General features: G+C 48.0%; 1 protein-coding gene across 1 annotated transcript in view; it reads left to right on the top strand.

Moving 5' to 3' along the window:
- The window catches only part of hdac7a (histone deacetylase 7a), a 62,370-nt gene that overhangs the window by 1,048 nt on the left and 51,311 nt on the right, over window positions 1-10,011 (top strand). The gene's annotated exons all lie outside the window — the stretch shown is intronic.

Consider the following 10,011-nt stretch of genomic DNA (forward strand, 5'->3'; position numbering starts at 1 on the left):
GGTGGCGGGCGGGGAGCGGGGTGGGGGGGTAGGGTCGGGTCGGTGAGAAAATTGGAAACAGAGTTACCCGCAGTGGAAGTGAGTCAGGGCAGAGAAGTCGTCGCAAAGAGAGGAGGGGAGGAAAGAGAAAAAGTAAAAGTGTCACCGTTTTGTTTTTTTTGGTTGTTGTTTTTTTTTAATGTAGTTTGGAGGCGCGTAGAAGAGAGGGGGGTGGGGGGGGGTGGAGGGGGGGCGGATGGGGGTGGAGGGGGGGGGGGGAGCCAGGGGCTGTTTATAAAGGGAGGGAGCGGCTTGTGTCCATCTGGGACGATCCCAAGCGCTGAAAGCTTCCCCACCCTGATCCCAAACACACACACCCCCCCACCCCTCACCCCACCCCTCTCCCTCTCTCCCTCTCTCTCTCTTTCCCACTCCCCCTCTCCCTCCCTCCCTCTCTCTCCCTCTCTCTCGCCCTCTCTCTCTCTCTCTCTCTCGCCGTCCCCCTCGCTTCGATCTCGTGTCTGCAGTGTCCTTCCCGGAATTCTTTCCTCGGTTTCTCTCCCCGCAACAAAATGTGGAAGTGGTTGAATCCCGAATACATCGCTGCATTTGACCTCATCCCGCTCATATGAGTCACATTAGAGACTCGTACCAGAGACCACTTCATATCCAGCCATTTATCCCCTTCCCTCCTCTTCTCTTCCCTGTCGAACATGCCTCTCGCTGGAGTCTCTCTCCCTTCCGTGTTTTACGGCCACAAGCTTGTCAAGCTATTCCGGGCTTTTATTTGCTTCTTTCATATGGAGCAATCACCCGGTTTGGGTTAAGTGAGAGTTCTGTTACTTTGAACAGATCTGGATCGTGTTTAAAGGACAATTCCACCCATTGTCTTTAAGGTGAAGGGTAATGCAGGCTCAGGAAAAAAGATCAGATAAGATCAGATCCATTCGGATCAGATAAGATCAGATGAGATCAGATGAGATCAGAACAGATAAGATATGATAAGATATGATGAATCAGATAAGATAAGATAACATCGGATCAGATTGGATCAGATCAGATCAGATAAGATCAGATAAGATCAGATTAGATCAGATCAGATAAGATATGATGAATCAGATAAGATCAGATTAGATCAGATCAGATAAGATATGATAAATCAGATAAGATCAGATAAGATCAGATAAATCAGATAAGATCAGATCAGATCAGATAAGATCAGATAAATCAGATAAGATAAGATCAGATCAGATAAGATCAGATAAATCAGATAAGATAAGATCAGATCAGACAAGATATGATGAATCAGATTAGATCAGATCAGATAAGATCAGATAAATCAGATAAGATAAGATCAGATCAGATAAGATATGATGAATCAGATAAGATCAGATCAGATCAGATTTGATCAGATAGATAAGATAAGATCAGATAAGATCAGATCAGATCAGATCAGATCAGATCAGATCAGCTCAGATCAGATCAGGCCACATAAGGTTAGGGTTAGAGAACCTCAACAACAGGTAATGTTCAGTTGAAGTAAAGGGAAGGTGAAGATAAGTTCAGGTTAAAATCGAGTGCGGTTCAGCTCAGGCGGATAAGGCGTGGTGCACGGTTCAAACAAGGTAAGAAGGGGAAACGAATACGCCTTGGAGGACGGTGCCGTACACCGGCTTGACGTTTACCTGCGGTGGACGTTCTGTGGCCACTACTACGGCAACAAAGCAGCAAAGCGGGACACAAAGGGTTATAAATAAATCAGATCTCCCTTTGTAAAAAGTCTCCTTCACGAGGCCGTGTTCCCCCTATACGACCTATAGATTAGGTGTCATTGTCCGACCAGCAGCTTTCCCACTTTTCCTGCCGACCCCCTGAGAAAACCAGGGGCGGAGTGGACACAAGGCCTATCTGTCCCTTGTCCTTTGTCTGGCTGTCATATTATCCATCCATCCCCCTCTCCCTCACTCTCTCTCTCTCTCTCTCTCTCTCACTCCCTCTCTCTCTCTCTCTCTCTCTCTCGCTTGTCCCCTCCTCGTCCTCTTCCTGTGCCAACCCTCCCGCTCGGTCCCTCTCTTCCTCCCTGCGCGCCGCCTGTGTACCTAGTGATAAGGGACGGCGGCGGTAGCAACTTCCCCTTCGCCGCAGGAAGCAGGAAGTGTTGATTTCCACCGCGACGGGCTCTCTGGAGCTCTCTCTCCGCTCTCTTTCTCTCTCTCTCTCTCTCTCTCTCTCTCTCGCTCTCTCTCGCTCCCTCCCCTGGGAATCCTCCCCTCGCACACACACACGCGCACACACGCACACGCACGCACACACACACACACGCGCCACACACACACACACACACACACACGCACACCAATACGGAGAGAAAGACAGGGATCCAACAGAGCCTGGCTGGTCGCAGACCCATGTTCGGGCCTGTCCAAAGTGTGTGCGTCCGTGTGATATCTGGGTGTTTGTGTCGCCGAACCCTCTTTGACTCGCACAATGACTCCACTATATTTGCATTTTTTTTTCCCTCCCTCTCTGTCCATTGAGAGCCCCTTGACGGACAGATGGTTGGGCATGGGAAACCGGCGAGGAACCCAGGGCACTTTGTCTCCATTTGACCTTGGGGTTGGACCGCGGGTCAAAGGATGATTAGCTAATTATTGCTCTAATCACGGTAAATGTTTTCCTATTAGCTCCCTTTTAGCCGCGGAGGCCAGGGGAGGCGCTGTTGGGCTTAGAACAACACAAACATACATTCATCATCTAATGGGTTCCAGTGACTGCGCTAGGAGGGGCGGCACGGGAGGGGTTTACAAGAAAGGACGAGCGAGAGCCAGGGAGAGAGTCAGGGAAATGCCACTGTTGCTCCGTGAGTCGTGGCCTTTTTTTATTTTATTTTTACTTTTTTTGCCGTCCCCCGTGCGTCGTCGCCGGCCGCAGTGGAAACAAAACAAGATGGTCGACCACGCATTGTCAGAGCCCGGTCGGCCATTCGACACCATCGGTCGGGACGAGTCTCCGAACGCGCTGTATGAATGGAGATGCAATTACATCTGAAGGTTTAATGGCTGATGCGGATCCAGACAGTGTCAAGGAGAGGCCTGAAATTTCCTGGAAGCCCATAAAGAGCGGTCGGACGAAGTTGTATCATGTTCGTCGACAAGTTGAATACCTCGGGCGTTTTTTTTTTTTTGTTTTTTTTTCCGTTTGATTGTTCAGCAGTGAAATTGGCGCACGGCATGGTGACGACGTCGACGGCGTCTCTATTTTGAATTGGCTCACGTTGGCTGATCTTGGTTCGAACAGGTTCATCTCGTTCACCGTAGCTGTCCGAGCTTCACGTTCTCGTGAGCGGGGTGAGGGCGGGGCGGGGCGGGGCGGGGGGTGGGTATAGGGCGTGAAGCAGAAGTAAAAGTGAGGGAAGCAGGGAAGGGATACTGCAGGACGTGTGAAAACGAGGCACAGTGAAAAAAAAGTGTGTGTGTGTGTGTGTGTGTGTGTGTGTGTGTGTGTGTGTGTGTGTGTGTGTGTGTGTGTGTGTGTGTGGCGGCGGGTGGAAGAAGCACTTAGCCCTTAGCGTGGCCGGCTGATCCCAAGCCAAGAGAAGGGTCAAGAGTCGAGAGGGTTGGGGGGCCAAGGGTGGGGGGCTGCAGGATTTCCTGCAAATGAAGACCCATTCGTCAATTTCTCCTCACTTTTTTCCTCTCTCTCTCTCTCCCTCTCTCCCTCTCTCGCTCTCTCAATCGACCCCGCTCTATTGTCATGGACATTTGCAAACCCTACTGCCCAGGGCAAGACGTCCGCAGCGAATAACAACAAAGTGTCGTTCAGCAAGAACACAGCATTCTCCCTCCTGTTCCCGCCGAGCGCCGGGAGCCGGAGAGGTGTAACCTTTCACTAAATACCCAAGGGGAGCGCTGGAGTGCCGCCGCTAAGGAGCTCTCCTTCCATCAGTCACGGCGGCTCAGTCGCGCACATATGTGAGACAGACGGGGATGGAGGTGGGAGGTGGGAAGTTTGAAAAACACTTCTAATTCTAACCCAAACACTCACCCCCGGTTTCGTATTCGTACTCTCACGCTCTCGGGGTCTTTGAGGGTTTTCTTTTTGTGATTTCGTTACCCCCCCCCACCCCCCCGCGGAAAATAATCGCGACGCGTTCGCCAGGCACAGCTTCAAGGGGGACGAGTCGAAAATGAGAAGGAGAAGTGAAAACAAAAAAAACAAAACAAAAAAAACAAAAAAAACAAAAAAAGAGAGAGAAAAAGAGCGAGGTATAGAAAGTGGGAGACGAGGCTTTTGAGACCGCGGAGCTATTTTTGGGCTCGCCTTTCTGTTTCCCTGCAACCCCCCCCCCAACCCCGCGCCGCTCTGGAGTGTTATTGTTGAGTGGCTGTGGGTGTCGCGACGGGGGGTGTGTGTGTGTGGGGGGGGGGTTTCGATTTGATTGTGTGACCCGTTCCGAGTGTTCCAGCAAACATGTGCTAGTTTCTGTGTGTGTGTGTGTGTGTGTGTGTGTGTGTGTGTGTGTGTGTGTGTGTGTGTGCTCCCTTTCCCCCCCCCCCGGCGTCAAAACAGGGACATCTGTAAAGCAAAACCTTTTTATTAGGAGGATTAACACATTGAGACGGATCGTCTGGTTTTCCATCGGCCCCCTTTTTTCCCTGCGCCGCTTCTCGCCGAGTCCAGGACCGGGAGAGTACGTGTCAAGATTATCTCGCGGATTGTGTCCTCGCGGGTTTTTTCGCCCGGATGAAAAGCTAGCTCTCGTGCTTGGCCGGAGCGCCGCGGCGCGAATCCGCAGGGGTTTAGCGAAGGTGTATTACACCGCCGCGCTTGCTTGCTTTGGCTCTCCGTCCAGACAGGTTACACTACCTGCGTAAGCCCTCGCCCCGGCGTTCCCTTCAGCGCTTTCTTTATTCTATTTTGGGCGACGCGGCGGCCCGCTCTCCGGCCGACTCTGACGGGCCGTGTGGGGGGCCTGCTGCGGAAAGAAGCGGTCAGCGGCGCGAGGCCCCCCGGGCCAGGTCCTACGTCAAGCCTCGTCCAGCCGCCGCCCCGACGCGCTGTCCACCGGCGGCCGTGGAAAGCGAAGTGCGATCCTGGTGAACGTCCGCGTGTGCTCAGGGAATCTATGAATGCATCCTGTGTGTGAGTTTCCATCCGTGTCACACGGTGCGATGGGGGCGCTGCTCCTCCGTCACTGTCTGCCGTCATGTGTGCGTGGGGCGAATGTTCGGTTGGCGGGCCGTCTTATGGCAGGGACGCGCCAGAAGGCCAGGACCACACACATAAAGACTGTGTTTCCTCAGGGCGGTGCGTGCGCTGTAGGATTTAGCAGGGCGGGGATCACGGGATCCTGGGACGCACCGGAGGAGCCAGACTTTGAGGCTTCAGATAAGATCAAACGAACCTGATATTCCCAATTCCCAGTCCCGGACTCGAGTTTCTGACCATCTCATATTAAGAAGACTGCTGGTAGCGGGACCCGTAACACTTTATAAGATTGTCGCTTAGGATTGGGAAAATTTGCCTGCGCCTTGGAAAACCTTGCATACACCAAAGGTCTTTTGGTGTACGCTGGGCTTTGGTGAGGGTTTTGGGGCTTGTGCCTGCTGACGGTTAACAAATGAATGTGTATGCCAGAGGGACGTGAACGTCTAGTTGCTGTGTAGCTCCAACGTGCAGAGCTTACACACAGGAGATCATTTGTCTGGTTGTCTGTCTGTTATTAATACTTGCTTGAATACATACTGTATCGTCTGCAGGGAACTTTGGAACAGGTGACTTTTACCAACGTAGCTTTTGGCAGCCATACTGTCCGTTTGCCAAGAGGTAAATTACATCTAGCACAGTCAAATAATGAACACTTTTACCTAGATATGTACTTTAAATTTTATTGTGACTTTAGACTTTACAATAAATGCAACCAAAGAGGGAAATACCTCTTCGAGAACCGTCATCTATTCAACTATCCAACTACATTATTCAACTGCCAAGAGCAGCCCTTTAAAAAAAAAAAAAAAGGAAACACAGCTACTGTACGGACATTATAGTGCGTGGGCCAAACGAAAACACCTTTTAAAGCACAGCTGGCAGATTAAATGTGCAGCTGATCTGAGGGATCAGGTCTCGGATTTAGGTCTTTTCTGATACAATCTAGGGAGCTGTTTGACGGTCGCAATTACCACAAGAGGAAAACCTACCGCTTGTCTGAAGTGCACAAAGACGTGGCAGCACAAAACAGCCAACATAAACACGTGAGTAATTCATATTACTATGGACATGCGAGATACACTCAGTTATCAGTTTTATATGTGAGTTTTCAAAGGAACAATGAGCCAACTGGTGGAGTTCCCAAGAGGCCAAAGCCATTAGAACTGTCAACGCTGACCTCGGCAGGGGTCCTAACTGAGCCATACACTAGGCTCCACTACCTACTGTACTGTATGTAGCATACTGTACCGCATACTGTATCACTGTTCAGGGTTGTTCGTGATGCCGTATTGCTGCGCCGTACTGTTGTATACTGTGCTGTATTATCCCAAACACTACCTCACTCTATTCACATTCACATTCACATGCCACTTTAATTCACATTCACATGCCACTTTAAATGCACATATCTGTATATACATAGGCATATTCCTTCTATCTATTCCATTTATTTCAATTTATTTTTATTGTATTTTATTCTATATATTTTTATCTTATTCTATAAGTATTCAACTTTCTGTATTACGTTTTAGGAGTCAGTTAGTCGGTCGTTTAGAAAGGAATTTTCTACTTTTATCTTTTTTTTTTTTTTCCGAGGACATATTGTGTGCTATCACCGGGTGCGTTGCATTACATTTCACTGCATATATGTATGAAAGTATGTATATGTATGTGACAAATAAAAATCTTGAATCTTGAATCTTGAATCTTGAATCAAATGGAGTCTGAGTTGCAGGCTATGAAGACGCCCGAGAAGACCAGCTTCACCCTATGGTGTGTGGATGTTCCCATAACCACAGGATGATGATGATACCTGCATACGCTCCGTCAAACGGATCAATGTGGCTTGATGAACCCCGACCTCCTACCACGGTCTCCCCAATCACCTGATCTGGAACACCGTCTTCTTCTGGAGCGAAGAGTGAAAAGTCGATTTACGTCGCCTTCATCCCTCAAATCGCTGAAGGCAAGGCGTGGCCCTCGTCCTTATTCCGGCATGTGATTGGCAAAGGACAAAAAAAAAAAAACAGGAAAATATACCGAGCCCGGTGCACAGTGCTTGAAGTTGAAATGAATATGTGCCGGTACTCCCCTTATTCACATGTTGGGGGGCGGGGGACACTCGTGGCTCTGCGAGCCTGAGAGAGTGACTGAGAAAGTCTCCCTGTTACAGAAAAGCAGGATTTACTATTTATAAGTAAAAGTATTCACACAAAAAAAAAAATCCAGTTTTTACTAAATGAACGCCGAGAGGAGTGTGACGCGACACAGAACGCACGGGGCTTTTTCTTTTGTTTCATTCAATTAAGAAACGAAGGAAAATGAAAACATTTAAAATCATTTTAAGTTCATTTTTATCTATTAAAAATTTTAAATAATTTGTTTTGTTTGGAGAAACAGGGAACGGCAACGCACAGCAGAGCGGAGATCGCTCCCTCTCCGTTACGCATTTTTTATCCCTTCGCCGCTTTATTGATACAGTACATGTGAGCTGGGCTTAGGAAAGGTGTTTTTTTTTGTTATAACTGTTATACAGGGATATTTATTTATAAAAAGTAATACATTTCTGCTGAAACAAAAATTTTATAAACAGTTATTTTGGTGTCACCCCCTCTGATGGCCCGCAGTGACACCACTGTTAATACATTTTAAAAATGAATCTTTAGAAATAAGAAATTATCTTTACAGAATACTCAATTCCCTTCATTTGATTTGACAGAGAAAAGTGATGTAAAATATTTCCTGCGTTGTAATTACATAAATAAAGTAATCAATATCGAAATAATGTATTTATGATGACATCAATTTTGTTGGACTATTTGTGCGACTATCGTCTTTGCGCAAGGCAGAAAACGTATTAAATATTGAAATTGTCCAGATTCATACTGGTTAGTGAAAGTGAAAAACTGCGCCAACGGGTTGGTTAACGCCAGTAAATAGTCAGCGCTGCAAACCCTACTTCCGGCAGTTGCCCATTTTTAGAGTGAAATCCCACTGATTCTGTTATTTCTCGCGGCGAGTGCGAGTTCTCCCCTGTCGTACTCATGAAAACAGCCAAGATGGCGCCAGCCGCCCCCCTCCCCGCTCGCCGCGGCCCTTTTGGAAGCGGCAGGTTGAGCTCGGGCTGAGCGCAAACAAACATCCCCGTGGATACTTGGGGATGTCCTCAAATCCAATCGTTTCGCTCGGGAAGTTCATGAAGAAATGAATTTTACCGTTCTGCATGATCCGCGTGGGTCACATTTTCAGGTCGGAAAATCCCGAATTCTGGGTTAATCCGGAAAAGCGCAATCCCTGCTGGTAATGTCCTTGATGTCGACGTGTCGGCGTTTTCCATTATTTTGTCCTATACGGTTTTCACAAATACTGTAAATACACCATGTGTTTGCTCGGCACACCAACAGGACCCGACACAGCAGCGCCTCCAGAGTCCTGGTCCAGACAGCGACGGGTCTCTCCTCGCCGTGTCTGATGAGTATCAAGTGACCGCCATGAGACCGTCATTCAATCCGCGAAGGGAGCCCGGGCGCAGCGGTTGAGGTTTCCCGCCTCTTCTATTAATTCATTGTTTACTGTTTTCGCTGTGGCCGAAAATCGACCGCCCAGGCTTGGGGGGGGGGGGGGGTTCCATCCCTCCGCGCGCCGCAGCTGCAGGATTCCAGCCCTCCGCGACAGCGAAACGGGCCCGGGCGTCGGCCGACCGCGGCACCCGTGCCGCGACGCCCTCACCGCGACGCCTTCCCGACAAATCGATGTAGATGGTCGCCACTACGATTACTTTGATTATTAGGTACAAACGGGTCGGACAATCCGGCCATTAAATTGGGATTAATGCGTGACGGAGGAGGATAATCAAGCGTGAAGCGTTTAACTGACCGTTCTTTCACGGCATTTTGCGTCTTTAAAGCAACGATGTCATCCAATGTGTTATGGTTGGGAGTGGGTGTTGACTCAGAGGAAAGAATTTACACGGACTGACAAGAAATATGTTTGATTATTATTATTATTATTATTATTATTATTATTATTATTAATAATAATAATAATAATAATAATAATAATAATAATAATAATAATAATACTTTTTAAACATGGATTACATAAAAAAACTATAAAACAACAACAATAATAATAATAATAATAATAATAATAATAATAATAATAATAATAACTAAAGCAAGTAAATCAATGCAAGTGAATTAGATAAAGTATTGTGACATTTTGCATTGAGTATACCAGTTTTGAGTACACCAGCCTATGCATACTTGAGAAATCCATTTAATACTTTAACTTATGAATCAGGGGAAATATTTCGAATATATTCCATACCTCATTGTGGATGAAAGTTTTTAAAGTGCATTTTGGGAGAAACTCCTTCTCTTTGGGGTGGGTTTTGTGGAGCAGAGGCGGTGCTTTGAGTGCTTTTTCACATTGCATAACATTACTGTACCGCAGAGTGACCACACCCTACAATACAACAAACACACACACACACACACACACACACACACACGCACACGCGAGCCCCTTTGTCGGTCACTCTTTTTCTCTGACCCCTTCATCTGCTCCTTATCGGGGTCCCTCCTTTCTCCTTCATGTCTTCGCCTCGCTCTATCTATACCTCATTTCAGAGGCCCCATCCCCTGCCCATCCTCAGACCTCCTCACATGTTCTATATGACCAGCAGCCCCTCACCCTCTCCTCCTCCGCTCCATCCCCCTCTCCTCTCCTCTTGTTTCTGCCCCAACCTTTCCTTCACCCCCTCAGTGTCACTCTTTTCGTTACTCCCTCTCTCTCTCTCTCTCTCTCTGTCTCCCTTCCCTC

The sequence above is a fragment of the Zeus faber genome (assembly GCF_960531495.2).
Source record: "Zeus faber genome assembly, chromosome: 15".
Classification (NCBI taxonomy): Eukaryota; Metazoa; Chordata; class Actinopteri; order Zeiformes; family Zeidae; genus Zeus; species Zeus faber.